This window comes from Schistocerca americana, chromosome X, assembly GCF_021461395.2.
Source record: "Schistocerca americana isolate TAMUIC-IGC-003095 chromosome X, iqSchAmer2.1, whole genome shotgun sequence".
Lineage (NCBI taxonomy): Eukaryota > Metazoa > Arthropoda > Insecta > Orthoptera > Acrididae > Schistocerca > Schistocerca americana.
In genome coordinates this window covers 783,231,733-783,246,803 of record NC_060130.1, presented here as the reverse complement: position 1 = coordinate 783,246,803, position 15,071 = coordinate 783,231,733, and the positions used below count along the sequence as shown (strand labels likewise).

At 45.7% G+C, this 15,071-nt stretch overlaps 1 pseudogene; it reads left to right on the top strand.

The window, feature by feature from the left end:
* Window positions 1-596: 596 nt before the first annotated feature.
* Window positions 597-714, top strand: LOC124557288 (annotated as a pseudogene).
* Window positions 715-15,071: the final 14,357 nt, after the last annotated feature.

The window sequence follows — 15,071 nt, the reverse complement described above, 5'->3', positions numbered from 1 at the left end:
ATAGAGAATTGTATGAAAAAGAGTGGCATATCAGGGTACAACCTGTACCACTTTATGCTTTAATGACTTTCAAACGTGAAAGTGGGATAGAAACTCTATATGAAACTTCCTGGCAGATTAAAACTGTATGCCGGACCGAGACTCGAACTCGGGATCTTTGCCTTTCGCGGGTAAGTGCTCTACCAACTGAGCTACCCAAGCACGACTCACGCCCCGTCCTCACAGCTTCACTTCTGCCAGTACATCGTCAGTTTTAATCTGCCAAGAAGTTTCATATCAGCGCACACTCCGCTGCAGAGTGGAAATCTCATTCTAGAAACTCCATAGTTTGGTTACCCACGTCGTCAAAAATCCAGGATGTAGGATGGCAGTGAGTTAAAAATGCATTATGGTGCTGGTAGAAAATTTTAAAAAAATAAGATGGCGGAGCTATAAAAAGCTGATTAAAAACTTCAAAAAATACACTGCTGGAAAAAATACACTGCTGGAAAAAATTAGTTCACTATTTAGAGGTTTTCAATTTGCTCACGATTTATCGTTGCAACAATGCATATGGAGTACATGAAATAATTTCATTTACCGATCAATAGCACAAGGGCAACGGCCTTGCCACAGTCGATACACCGGTTCCCGTGAGATCACCGAAGTTAAGCACTGTCGGGCGTGATCGGCACTTGGATGGGTCACCATCCAGGCCGCCATGTGCTGTTGCCATTTTTCGTGGTGCACTCAGCCTTGTGATGCCAATGGAGGAGCTACTCGACCGAATAGTAGCGGGTTCGGTCAAGAATACCATCATAACGACCGGGAGAGCGGTGAGCTGAGCACAAGCCCCTCCTATCCGCATCCTCCCCTGAGGATGACACGGCGCTCGGATGGTCCCGATGGGCCACTTGTGGCCTGTAAACGGAGTGGATCAATAGCACAAGGGGCCCTGAGGTACCGGGACCCATGTTGAAACACCTACACTAGTACATGGAGTAGTCTTCCTGGGCGTCAATGCAGACGTTGACTCTGGCATTCAGTCTATCGTACAGATGGCAAATACTGTCCTGGAATACGTTATACCGCGCCTGCTCGACCTTTTCACGTAGTTCTCAAAGAGTTGTCGGTTAACGAGTCGCACGAGTCACTTGTCGTCCCATTATATCCCACATACGCTCGATTCGACAAGTCCAGAGATCGTGCTGGCCAGGGAAGTTGCTGCACGTCTTGCAGAGCACACTGAGTGTCACGGGCAGTGAGAATTATCCTGTTGGAACAACTTATCAAAAATGGCAACATTCTACACGTACCGAGCGCTGCTTAGTGTCCCCCCCAGAAACACCAAAGGTGAAAGACAGTTGTAGTCATCGCACCCCAGACCATAGAGCCAGAGGTGGTGCCAGTGTGTCTTGGACAAGTCCACTCTACGAAACAGAGCTCAACAGGTCTACGTAGTATGCACAAACGACCATCACCTGGGTGCAGGCAGAATCTGCTTTCATCGCTGGTCCTCTGACGGCACCAGTCGTACGATGCACGACGATGCTAGAGCATAAATGGAAGAGGGGCTAGAGATGTGTGTATCCGTAGTCACACTGTTAATAACTGGCTTGCAGCAGTTCGTGTTGACACGTCTGGATTCACAAGCCCCCTTATCTGTACTGTGGTGGCTGTACGATCTCCGCCCTTGCTGCCGTTTGTAACGCCCCAAGGACAGAAAACCCCAATCAACAAACTTTGTGGAAACTTAAAGTAGAGAAGTGAGTCATCTTGACAGTGACGGCAACTACTGACGATAAAATCTACACCGGTAATATTTTGATTAACACCTATATCATTAAAAAACTGAGAATAGCACACAAAAAGGGGAGATAAAAGGAAAGAATTATCATAGATTCTTTATCAAACATCTATAGAATAAATTCAAAATCATATGAACGAGGGTTAAATGTAAGAAAGTCAAAGATAACATTTACCATGGAGAGAGTTGCAGCCGCATCGAAAAGAAAATTCAGTGCGACTACAATGCAACTCGGATAGTACTTTTGCGATAGTTGTCTGGATACAAACGCTCTTAGATTGTTTCAGTTTTGGAAGTTTGATAATTGGTGAGATAGAGATTGAAATATTGCGCAGTCATTCGACTGAAGAAAATTAATCTTTACCGTTCTCAACGCGACGGTATAGTAAGACGAGTGTTAGAATTCAATTGAGTGATATTGGTTTATCGTACTTAGCCTTCGTACAAACCTTGAGAGCAATGAATCAACGACAAAAAAAATTCGAAGTCTTGAGTAGGACACAATAAAACGAAGACAGGAAGAAAGACAAGTACGCCGATTAGTCAAAAGTTGTCGTCAGCGTCACGATTATTGAACTGAACAGAAGTTAATCTTGAATGACATATCGGTGTGCGTGTGTTGTAGTGACAAACAATTACTTACAGAAAGAACAATAAAATCTAAGTCAGAAGACAAATCTATACGCCGCGCAGGATTAGCCGAGCGGTCAGTCCGCCTTTAGCCGCGGAGCAGCTCGGACTTGTTTACGTCCCGGCTGCGAACGTTCGCGGAAGAAGCGGTGTTTACACCGTCGTCACTCGCGTGTGTTATTGTTTGAATCGAACGCAATGGCACACAATTTCCGAAAAACCACGATACAGTTCACGTTCTGTAACGAGTATGCACGACCGAAAGCATTCGAAATCGAACGTTTCTTGAGGGACGAAGTGCAACTTAATTACACTGAGGTTCTTGGAATTCATTTATCGATCGTGAGCAGCACTCTTTACGTAAAGATGATTGACGACGCAGCATGCGATAAGATCATTGAAGCTGCCAAACGAGGATTCCAGTTCCGACACTCCGATGGTCATATTGGCGAAGTGTTAGTCGCTCATTCGGGCCTGGGCGTGCGTACGATTCGAGTCTTTGAGCTGCCATTCGAGTTACCAGAATCCTTGGTCACTGAATCGCTCCAGCCATATGGCAGAGTTATCAGTCATACGGCCGAACGTTGGACAAGTTTTAGCACGTATCCAGTGCTCAATGGTGTCCGACAGGTGCGAATTGCACTTACGAAACATGTGCCATCGTACATCAACATCGGCGGCTGTCGAGCTATTGTCATCTATGATGGACAGCCCCGGACATGCTCCGGGTGTGGTGGTGAAGGACATCTTCGATCTGCGTGTATGCAGAGGAGACTCGTGCAACTCCCCAGCGGAGACCTCCAGAATCCGACTACACCAACGTCACTGCCGATGACTTACGTGGCGGCGCTTCGCGGGGAGGTGACGCCGAGGTCGGAGCGCACTATTGAACCGACGCCGCAGTTGATTGAGGCGCCTTCGGACCCCACTGAAGAAGGAACAGCTCCCACCAACCCTCAGTGCCAGACATTACAGGTGGTGCAGAAAGAGGATGAGAGCATCACAACAGGCATGGAAGCTGAAGTGGAACGGCCCCAGGGCGTTGTAGCGGCGGCGAGAGCGCAGGTGATGCAAGATTTGCCAACACCAGAGGCCGAGGTTAGGGCCCGCAAACAACGCTCGCCAAAGCGCCGCAAGAAGCGCCGACTAAACTCTGCGGAGACGCTCCCTTCTCTTCTTGGAAGCCCAGATGAGTCTAACACTATGGAACTGTCTGACTTGGAACCACAAGCTTCGGATGTCGCAGACCATATGAATTCGGACAGTGAAAAGATGTCATGTCGCTCGGAAGACGCATCCGCTCCGGGGCCTGCTACCCCTTCTGCGGTGGAGTATAATGCTGCAAAAGAACAACAGATGTCACACATCAATGCCGCACAGGAAAATTTGGAGCACCCCAATAGTATCAGCTGGTATGAACAGGACGACGAAATCACCGATGCGGACCATTCTACTGGTGGGGACTCGCATCCGTCCGCATCTCAAGAAACCTAATGCCGCAGGGACACGTCCGTCGGGCGACCCTCTGCGGATGTGCAAAGGGACTATCGATACGGTGAAACTTTGTCATTTTAACATCATGTGGAGATGACAGCTACTCGACCCCAGGCATACAGAATAGGGACAGTGAATGTAAATACCATTAGATCGCCCGTGAAACAGCAGTTGTTTAGGGACATGATATACGCGTCGGATGTGGATATACTAATGGTGCAGGAAATTTACATTCCTGAGTTCCAGGAAGTCCACGGATACATCTCCTACACCTCGCCGCACTCGAACAACGACAGTGGAACGGCGATATTGGTCCGGGACGGGATTCCGGTCCGAGACCTGGCTTATCTACCTTCGGCACGAGGACTGGCGATAACTGTTAATGGAATTCGCATTCTCAATGTTTATGCCCCTTCTGCCACAGACAACAGACGGGCGCGTGCTAGATATTATTCAGAAGAGATTGTGCCCTTATTTACCGGCAGATTCGATCATTTCATTATAGGTGGTGACTTCAATTGTGTTTTAGCGCAAAAAGACCAGACTCCACATTACAATATCTGTCGTGAATTGCATGTGCTATGCCGGGATCTGGAGTTAAGCGACACCTGGGACATGATTCATAGGAACCGTGAGGGATATACTTTTTATACCAGTCACTCGGCGAGCAGACTCGATCGAATATATGTTTCGGTTGGCCTACAGGATAAGGTGGTCGACGCGGAACGATGGCCTGCGGCATTTACTGATCATCTGGCTTACATTTGTACCATATCACTCCCTAGGCAAAGTGTGTGGAGAAGCCGCGGGACATGGAAGCTCAATTCGTCACTTTTGGCGGACCCCGAATGTCGTCGGAGAGTCGAGGAGGTATGGGTCACGTGTCAACGCCGTCTACCAACATATACCTCCGTGCTTCAATGGTGGCTCGAGTGTACTAAGCCGGCATTAAGAAGAGCTCTCATACAGTATGGTCGGGATAAGACGAGATGGCAACGAGACACTCTTGATTATTATTACACCATGCTTCGTGAGCTGTCCTTCCAGGTGCCGTCTGCAGAACATCATGCGGAAGTTCATCGTGTCAAGGCACAAATCCTATCGATCACGCGACGACGACTGGGTGGCATCCCAATACGGGCAAGATGTCTCGATACCATCACTAGGGAACGTACCTCGATGCACCATGTGTCGCGGGAACATAAACGTTACCGCCGGGCATTGGTAACAGAGCTCCACGGTTTAGATGGCCGTCAACTGACAACACAACAGGACATTGCAAATGAATTTTTAGAGCATTTCCGCCACCTCTATGCCGGTACACCGACGGACCGTCTGGTGGGGGAAGCGATACTGCAACATCTGCAAACGACACTGACAGAGACGGATAAGGCAGCGCTTATGGAGCCACTCACAGAAGACGATATAAAGGTGGCACTCACAAAAGGAGCGGCCCATAAATCACCAGGACCAGATGGGATTACGCTAGAGTTTTATCGAGAATTCGTGGACATGATGATCCCACAGTTGGTGTCGATGTACAATGAGGCGATGCGTCCGGACATGCGCCTACCGTCGGATTTTGTGACGGGCTTTCTTCTTCCTATCCCGAAGATGGCGGAGAGTCGTAGTGTTAATCAATATCGGCCTCTCACTATGCTAAACACCGACTATAAAATCTTTGCACGACTACTAGCGTCTCGTCTCAAGCTGGTGATTTCCAGGACAATATCCCCTGATCAGGCTTGCCTAGGGGTGCGAAGCAACATCTCCTCGGCGTTAAGTGAATACCGTGACGTTATCGCCCTTGCGGAAACGTGTAAAATGCGAGCAGCGATGATATCTGTGGACTTCGATCGTGCGTTCGACAGGATAAACCATGACTTCTTGGTGTCAGTCATGAGTCGAATGGCGATTCCTCCGATTTTCATCTCCATCGTTATGAGGCTAATACGAGGGGCTACATCGAAGGTGATTGTAAACGGTCGGGAAGCGGGCTCGATTCCCATTAACAGCTCAGTCCGACAAGGGTGCCCACTCTCCATGATGCTGTTTGCGATAGCGCTTGAGCCGCTGATGTGTGTTATGAGGCGCTCACTTACTGGGATAGCGCTTAATGAGAACTCTTTCATTTGTCGCGCATATGCGGACGACCTGATCCTTCTTGTCAGATCAGGACATGAAGTTCGTCAGGCTGTTGAACATCTAGACTCTTACGGGACGGCGGCAGGCAGTGTCGTTAACATGACGAAATCCAAAATTATGCACATTGGACGGGGTCTGGTAGACGTACCGGGACCGTTCCAGACGGTGGAATCGCTGAGATGTCTGGGGATTACATTTACCCGTTCACTACGGCGGTCAGCGGCGGCGAGTTCTCGGCGGCTTCTGCAGAATGTTCGTCTGACGATACGCAACAACTCACTGAGAGCCTTTGACATGATCCAACGTGTGGCATACACCAACGTTCACATAGCGTCACGACTGCCCCATTTAGCGCAGATCCTACCAATACCGAAGGGTATCGCCGACCGCCTCATGGCTGCCTTTGGTTACTATGTTAGTACTGGGATGTTATTTAAGATCAAATATGATACGTTAACGCTACAGTTCCGAAACGGTGGCCTCAACCTCACAAACGTGCGAAACAAAGCTCTGGCGCTTTACATGCGAGCAATGATACGAAATTGGCAACAAAGAAAGCATACCATAACGTCAGCTCTGATAGAAGCACTTGTTCCGCCTTCGTACGAACCCCCTATTGCGGTGGGCAATATTTCGCCTTCTCTTGCACACATTGCCTCATTTCTTGTTGATTACAGTTATGTTCGTCTGAAAGTCCCTTCGACGAGAATACCCACGACTCGGGAGATCTATAGATGCTTGATGGATCACCATGGCCGCAACATAATGGAATTCAAATACCCGTCGAGAACGTGGAACCACATTTGGTGTGCAGTGCATACTCCATTACTGTCAACAGCAGCGAGATCGATGTGGTATATTCTTATAAACCGTAAACTTGTGACCAGGAGTCGATTACATACAATTCATATGGTCGATTCTCCTCTTTGCACCAACTGTGGACTGTTAGCCACGGAAGAACATGGTTTAGTGTGTGGCGCAGCGAGGGACGTCTGGATGCTGACGCGTCGAATATTGGCCTTCCTTCGGCGGACTAACTACACAGAAATCACATCGGATGTACTTTTTCTACCGGACAAGACCTTTTTTCCGAATCAAAAGACGTATGCGGTTAATTGGATCGCTGGACATGCGGCGAAATATTTGTATTCGTACGATATTAAGTCCGTGATGGATTATTGGTTGTATTTACAAGAACAACACGAGCTCATACGGAGTCATACGAAATACAGGTCTTACTTTTCCAATTTTTTAGGAAGTGTTTTTCACAATCCGCCCGACAGCTGGGGTGTCCCAGAACTGGGAAGACTCCTGCAGCAGAACGACTAGAGACACTGGCAGAAATGGTCAAGATTATATAAGATTATATGGCTTTCTGCCAGGTTTATGATGCGACACCGCGTGCTGCAGGGATTTTGATGCAGATGATAACTTCACTTTCACTCCCGCCCGTGACTAGGATTGTCATTTACTTTATTCCTGTTACAAAAAAAAAAAAAAAAAAAAAAAAAAAAAAAAAAAAAAGCTGTCTAGGGCGCTGCAGTCATGGACTGTGCGGCTGGTCCCGGCGGAGGTTCGAGTCCTCCCTCGGGCATGGGTGTGTGTGTTTGTCCTTAGGATAATTTAAGTTAAGTAGTGTGTAAGCTTAGGGACTGATGACCTTAGCAGTTAAGTCTCATAAAATTTCACACACATTTGAACATTTGAACAAATCTTACGTGTCACCTAACTCATTAAACGAACAATACAATGTGTATTAACGTAAGTTGATTGACTCTTTAAACATTTTAAGTGACTAAGTGAGTACATGAATAACGGACAGTGAAAAGTGATTAGTTTAAACCAGTATTACGGCGCATAAAAAAAAACATTTACTCCACCATAAATTATCTCTGGAGTCACGTCGGACCGTTGTTAATAACTTGACGTAGCAACGGCATAGCAACGGAACAGTAGACAGTAAAATTTCATCCCCGCTATGTTTGATGTGAAAAACGACCATAATGATGAAACCAAGAATCAAAATTTTATTTCATCACGGAACTAACCGGTCATAAAAATAAAAATAAACCGTTGCAGTTTACCAGCTCGCACAAGCTGAGAAGACTGTTGCGGAGAGATTACAGAATATTTCTAAACCATGCGAGGAGTTGTGTTCTTACGAGAGTCACAGGTGCTGTTCCACGTCATATCGACGGGGACGAACATCGTTACTAGTCTCGTCTCCTCCCGGCAAGTGAATGCGGAGGGATGGGACGTCACACGTTGCAATACGACTACCCAGACGGGCCTGTGATGCGTGGACGTCCAGAACCACGTCTACAGGTGTGCTCATACCAGCAGCATCGTAGCACAACTGACGCAGCACGTCCAACTTGTACGGAAATACCGCCTCTCGCAAGGTCACAATTTGACCTCTTTCAAATTCGCTCAGTTTGGTGTAGGAAGCACGAGTGCGGCTCCGTGGCATAGTTGCCTGCTTGCTTCACACGTTTGCACCACACTAAGCCTTCTGGCTGTGAGCAATTCCTATCAAAAGGTACACCTACACAGAGCTTTAGTAGCTAAGCCAGTACGCTATCTGTTGCCGGACAACAATGAAACCACTCTCAGCACATTTACCATCCCCCAGGTGACATATGCCGTCATCCGATCAACGTCGAAGTTGTCTTACCAGGTATACTATTTTTTTTTTCCGGCGCTGTATTTTATGACATTTATCACGATACAAAACATAATTCAGTGGTGTTTTACTGTAAATTTCGCTAAATAAATCTCTTTGAAAGAATTAAATATCGAGTCCTATATAACAAAATCTTTACCTGCATCTTAACTGAAATATATGGCGTTTGTTTTAAACCTCGATATCTTACATCTCGATATGTTTTATATCTGGAAAAATACACAGCATACGTAAAAATATGTTCCTTATGAAAAATTAAAATTTTAAAGTAGAATGTCTGTCTGTGCTAAACTGGCCACTCGCTAACACCACACCCTTCAAAAAATGGTTCAACTGGCTCTGAGCACTATGGGACTTAACATCTGTGGTCATCAGTCCCCTAGAACTTATAACTACTTAAACCTAACTAACCTAAGGACATCACACACATCCATGCCCGAGACAGGATTCGAACCTGCGACCGTAGCGGTCACGCGGTCCCAGACTGAAGCGCCTAGAACCGCACGGCCACACCGGACGGCATCACACCCTTCCCCCTCCCCCGTCAGAGGGGTTCAACGTTTTGTTTCCAAACGGGAATCACCCATTCGGAATGTACCCAAAAAATATCTATGCTTTACAGGAAATAATTTTTATTTTCATTCGAGGTAGATGCGTTGTATAAAATAAAATTTAATTTTTCCGGTATTTACGACTGAAAACTGATTCGTTTTATTCTGTATTACACTATCGATAAAAATGAAAACCTTTTTGTTCCAGACAGTTGTTACTATTGTCAAAATTTTAATTTAGTTTTAAAAATGTGATTGTACAATAAAACTTTTACATTTAGATATTTAAAAGTCTGACAAATAAGCTAATTTTGACGTTAGGTCGTTTTCTGTTCCCTTCGTGGTTGATTACGTTGAGTCCCCACACCATCAGGATGCTTGATTTCGGTGAGTTCCTTAGCATAGCACCATCATGGTGACTTATTTCGGTGTGTTCTTCTGTCTAACAGTCGGAACTCTCGTGCCCGATTACAGTGCCATCTACCACGAGTGGAAAAACATTGTTTCAGATAAACCCCACGCATTTTTTGGTGCAGAATCCGAATTTGCAATAAAAAGCGGGACTCGAATTTGAAAATAAAAAGTTGGCCTCCTCGTAGGGGATTAGACGCTGGCTAATTTTAGTACAGATAGATGTCCCTTTTAAAAATATTAATTTTTCATCTGGAACTTTTTTCATAGAATGAGTATTTTTGGAGTGAGCCAGACATAACTAAATAACTATCTCATTTAAAAATTATTAAAGTAATTACTAATAACATTAGCACCATTAGAAATAAAGCTGACGTTTCAACGATTTGTATTTTGATTCTAAGAACAGACGAGATACTTTCCTTTGGCTAGCTTATACCCAAGCCGTGGCTTCGATGCTGTAAACCATCAGCCGTAAGAGAGTCGTCTGAATGTAAACCGCTGTTTGTGAGCGCGCTAGCTTCGCTCCTCTCTCTGAGTACCAGCGCACTCAAACAGATGGAGCTGCACCTCAATCTCACGGAAGAAACGACGAGGCGTAGCAAGCGCTGACCTTTGCTTTTGTTATCAGTACGATACGGCCCGATTCCCTGGAAAAACACACTCCTAAAATAAAAAGCTTTCAAGCTAAACAAACAAAACGACTATGCTCGTAAGCATTTCAGCGGGTAAAGATAAAGACTCTTTCCGCGACGAAAGCTCTTTTGCGATGAAACAGACCGAGAATGGGTTTAGGATGCACTCTGAAACCTTTATCAAAATCGCATGATTTATTTTTTCTGTCTTCCTCTAAAAACCAATTAGTATGGAAATTAATTATCGATTAATGCCTGCAGATTCGCACGTATTATTTGCAGTAAAGCTGGTTCCAGAACGAATATTTCGCATTTCAGCTGAGTATACGCTGAAATAAAACGTCATGGCAGGTAAGGAATTGGCACTGACGTAGTATTCGAGCTCGCATTTTTCTGCACGAAAAGCAAATGTCTGCTTTCGATTTCGGTTCTGGCACTGGGCTATCATTTGACATGATCCTTTGTCGAATTGTTCTCAGCAGGGAGCTGCAGAGTTCTTTCCTCTTTCTGTTAGAAAGCTTTCATTTAAAAGATAAAGCTCTTCTGTTTCATCTGGAAGTTTATTATTTCTTGTACTGATCAAAAGCACCATTAGTGGACATAAATATGAGATGTGTCCACCCTCCGCCTTTATGATGGCTTGAATTCTGCAGGAGACACTTTCAATGGCGTGTCTGTATGTCTGTGCAGGAATGGCAGCCCATTCTTCCTAAGAACCGAAACCAGAGAAGGTTGTGCTGTTATCCTTGGATCTGGCGTGAAGTCGCTGTTCTAACTCATCCAAAAAGTGTTACATTAGATTCAGATCGGTGCCCTGGACAGGTCAGACATTTCAGGAACGTTATTGTCCTCAAACCATTGCCTCACTGATGTTGCGATGTGACAGGGTGCATTGTCATGCTGATACGAACTATCGTTGTCTTCGAACTGTTTCTCTACTGTACGCAGTACACAATACTGTGAAATGTGTTCACATCCTCTGCATTTATCGTTTTCTAAAGCGCGGTTAGGTGACCACTCCCTAAACCCGAAAAACACTGTCATTGCGTAACACCATCTCTGTACCTCACTGTCAGCACTACACATTATGACAGGTAACATCCTCCGGGCATTCGTCAAACTCAACCTCTTTCATCGGATTGGCACAGATTATAGTGTGATTCATCTGAACAAATCATCATTCGTTTTCAGTCATCCACTACCCAGTGACTCTCTCTTTGCACAAACAGAAATGTGTGGCTTATCAGGAGCTGCTTGACCATTGTACCCCATCGTTTTTAACTCCCTATACACGGCCATTGTGCTAGAAGGCGGATCACGAGTGGTTCCTTTCGCTGAATTCATGCGATTTTTTTTTACATCCACCCTGTCCGTCAGTACACGAGATCCACCTTGCCTTGGTTTAGCTACGGTTGTTCCTTCGCGTTTCGGTTTCGCAGTCACATCAACCACAGTTGCCTTGGGCAGCCTTATACGGTTGAAACGTCCTTGATGGATATGTTACTTTGGTGTCACCCAATGATTTGTACACGTTAAAGGTCACTATGCTCTCATAACCGACCCACCCTGCTGTTACTACTTTTCTACTGACAATACAACATTCCCTGCCTCCTCCTATACTGGTTTGGCGCCAACCTGTATACAGGGTTATTACAAATGATTGAAGCGATTTCACAGCTCTACAATAACTTTATTATTTGAGATATTTTCACAATGCTTTGCACACACATACAAAAACTCAAAAAGTTTTTTTAGGCATTCACAAATGTTCTATACGTGCCCCTTTAGTGATTCGGCAGACATCAAGCCGATAATCAAGTTCCTCCCACACTCGGCGCAGCATGTCCCCATCAATGAGTTCGAAAGCATCGTATGTGCCCCTTTAGTGATTCGGCAGACATCAAGCCGATAATCAAGTTCCTCCCACACTCGGCGCAGCATGTCCCCATCAATGAGTTCGAAAGCATCGTTGATGCAAGCTCGCAGTTCTGGCACGTTTCTTGGTAGAGGAGGTTTAAACACTGAATCTTTCACATAACCTCACAGAAAGAAATTGCATGGGGTTAAGTCATGAGAGCGTGGAGGCCATGACATGAATTACTGATCATGATCTCCACCACGACCGACCCATCGGTTTTCCGATCTCCTGTTTAAGAAATGCCGAACATCATGATGGAAGTGCGGTGGAGCACCATCCTGTTGAAAGATGAAGTCGGCGCTGTCGGTCTCCAGTTGTGGCATGAGCCAATTTTCGAGCATGTCCAGATACACGTGTCCTGTAACGTATTTTCGCAGAAGAAGAAGGGGCCGTAAACTTTAAACCGCGAGATTGCACAAAACACGTTAACTTTTGGTGAATTGCGAATTTGCTGCACGAATGCGTGAGGATTCTCTACCGCCCAGATTCGCTCATTGTGTCTGTTCACTTCACCATTAAGAAAAAATGTTGCTTCATCACTGAAAACAAGTTTCGCACTGAACGCATTCTCTTCCATGAGCTGTTGCAACCGCGCCGAAAAATCAAAGCGTTTGACTTTGTCATCGGGTGTCAGAGCTTGTAGCAATTGTAAACGGTAAGGCTTCTGCTTTAGCCTTTTCCGTAAGATTTTCCAAACCGTCGGCTGTGGTACGTTTAGCTCCCTGCTTGCTTTATTCGTCGGCTTCCGCGGGCTACGCGTGAAACTTGCCCGCACGCGTTCAGCCGTTTCTTCGCTCACTGCAGGCCGACCCGTTGGTTTCCCCTTACAGAAGCATCCAGAAGCTTTAAACTGCGCATACCATCGCCGAATGGAGTTAGCAGTTGGTGGATCTTTGTTGAACTTCGTCCTGAAGTGTCGTTGCACTGTTATGACTGACTGATGTGAGTGCATTTCAAGCACGACATACGCTTTCTCGGCTCCTGTCGCCATTTTGTCTCACTGCGCTCTCGAGCGCTCTGGCGGCAGAAATCAGAAGTGCGGCTTCAGCCGAACAAAACTTTGAGTTTTTCTACATATCTGTAGTGTGTCGTGACCATATGTCAATGAATGGAGCTACAGTGAATTTATGGAACCGCTTCAATCATTTGTAATAGCCCTGTATTAGGGTCATATTGTCAGCAGTACAAGTTCCTGGGGAATCCACAACCCCTGAAAAGGCGATTGACGTAGACCACACAGAATTATAATTTTATAATATAAGAAAATAATTTAACGACACATTCGAGGTAGTAATTAGGGTGGTTTCGGTGACCTGTCAGTGAAGTAATTATTGAGTAGGGGTGGCCAAGATTTTGCTTGCGAGCCATCCCCGGGCCTGAGTGCCAAAGCGTTCAGCCTTGCTTCACATTTCCCCCACCGCCACGCCACGCTGCCTGAGCGCGAGTGAGGGGAAGAGAGGAAAACAGCAAACGTGCTGCATTTAAATGGCATTGCAATCGCACTGCATGCTACGTGGTTCTATATTTCACATTTCTCATCAACATAAATCACAAACAAACAAGTTTTCAGTATTAATTATTTTTCGCGCGCTGAAGGCGGAATACAATACTGTATTTACACCGAAGAACCAAAGAAACCGGAACACCTGTCTAACATAGTGTAGGCACAACGCGAGCACGCAGAAGTGTAGCATGGACTCGACGAATGTCTGAAGTAGTGCTGGCGGGAACTGACACCATGAATCCTGCAGGACTGTCCATAAATCCGTAAGAGTACGAGGGAGTGGAGATCTCTTCTGAACAGCACGTTGCAAGGCATTCCAGATATACTGGATAATGTTCACGTCTGGGGAGTTGCCGACTGCAACGCCGTATTCTGCCTGTTTACACATCTCTGTATTTGTATACGCATTCCTATACCAGTTTCTTTGGTGCTCGAGTGTATCTGGTACGAACTGTTTTCATGCGGGCAGACGCAGACAATTTCACAGAGTTTTGCACTCAGGTTTCACAATCGAAAAAAGGTTTTTCGCACAAGTATGTCGATCGAAATATTGTAGCACTTCTACAGCCTCATTATGGAAATTGAAAAATCTACCTAAGGAAAGCAACGTAGACGTCCTGGTCAGTTTTAAAGTGAAAATATTTGTCATTGAAACTGGAATTACCTCGCAGGTCAATCAGTTACGTCCGCCCATGCACAGGGGTACTTTCAACTGAAACGGCAAACGGTCTCAAAAACAGCTCGAAAAGAGATGTAAGACTGACAGAGTCCTCAAAACGTTTATAAAACTATCCCTTTAATTTTTGCAAGGCCACAATGAATTCTTCAAACCGCACCCATTCTTTGACACAGTGAGCTGAGGGAACTGGTCTGTCTTTGTTAGAACTTGTCCCATCCACAATGTAATTTTCATTTGAAACACATCCCTATCAAATCAGAAAGAAGTTAATGGTTCAAATGGCTCTGAACACTATGGGACTTAACATCTGAGGTCATCAGTCCCCTAGAACTTAGAACTACTTAAAACCTAACTAACCTAAGGGCATCACACACATCCATGCCCGAGGCAGGATTCGAACCTGCGACCGTAGCAGTCGCGCGGTCCCGGACTGAAGCGCCTAGAACCGCTCGGCCACCACGGCCGGCAGAAAGAAGTTACCTTGCAATGCTTTACTGTGAGCATTGTGCAGTCAAGTCCTTAATAAATGCGAAGTTTGCAATCCATTCTGAATTTTCTATTTTTTGTACCTGCACTTCTTATTCGTTCCAGGGACGGATGACCTTTGCACTCTGGTCCATTCAACCCCACAAATC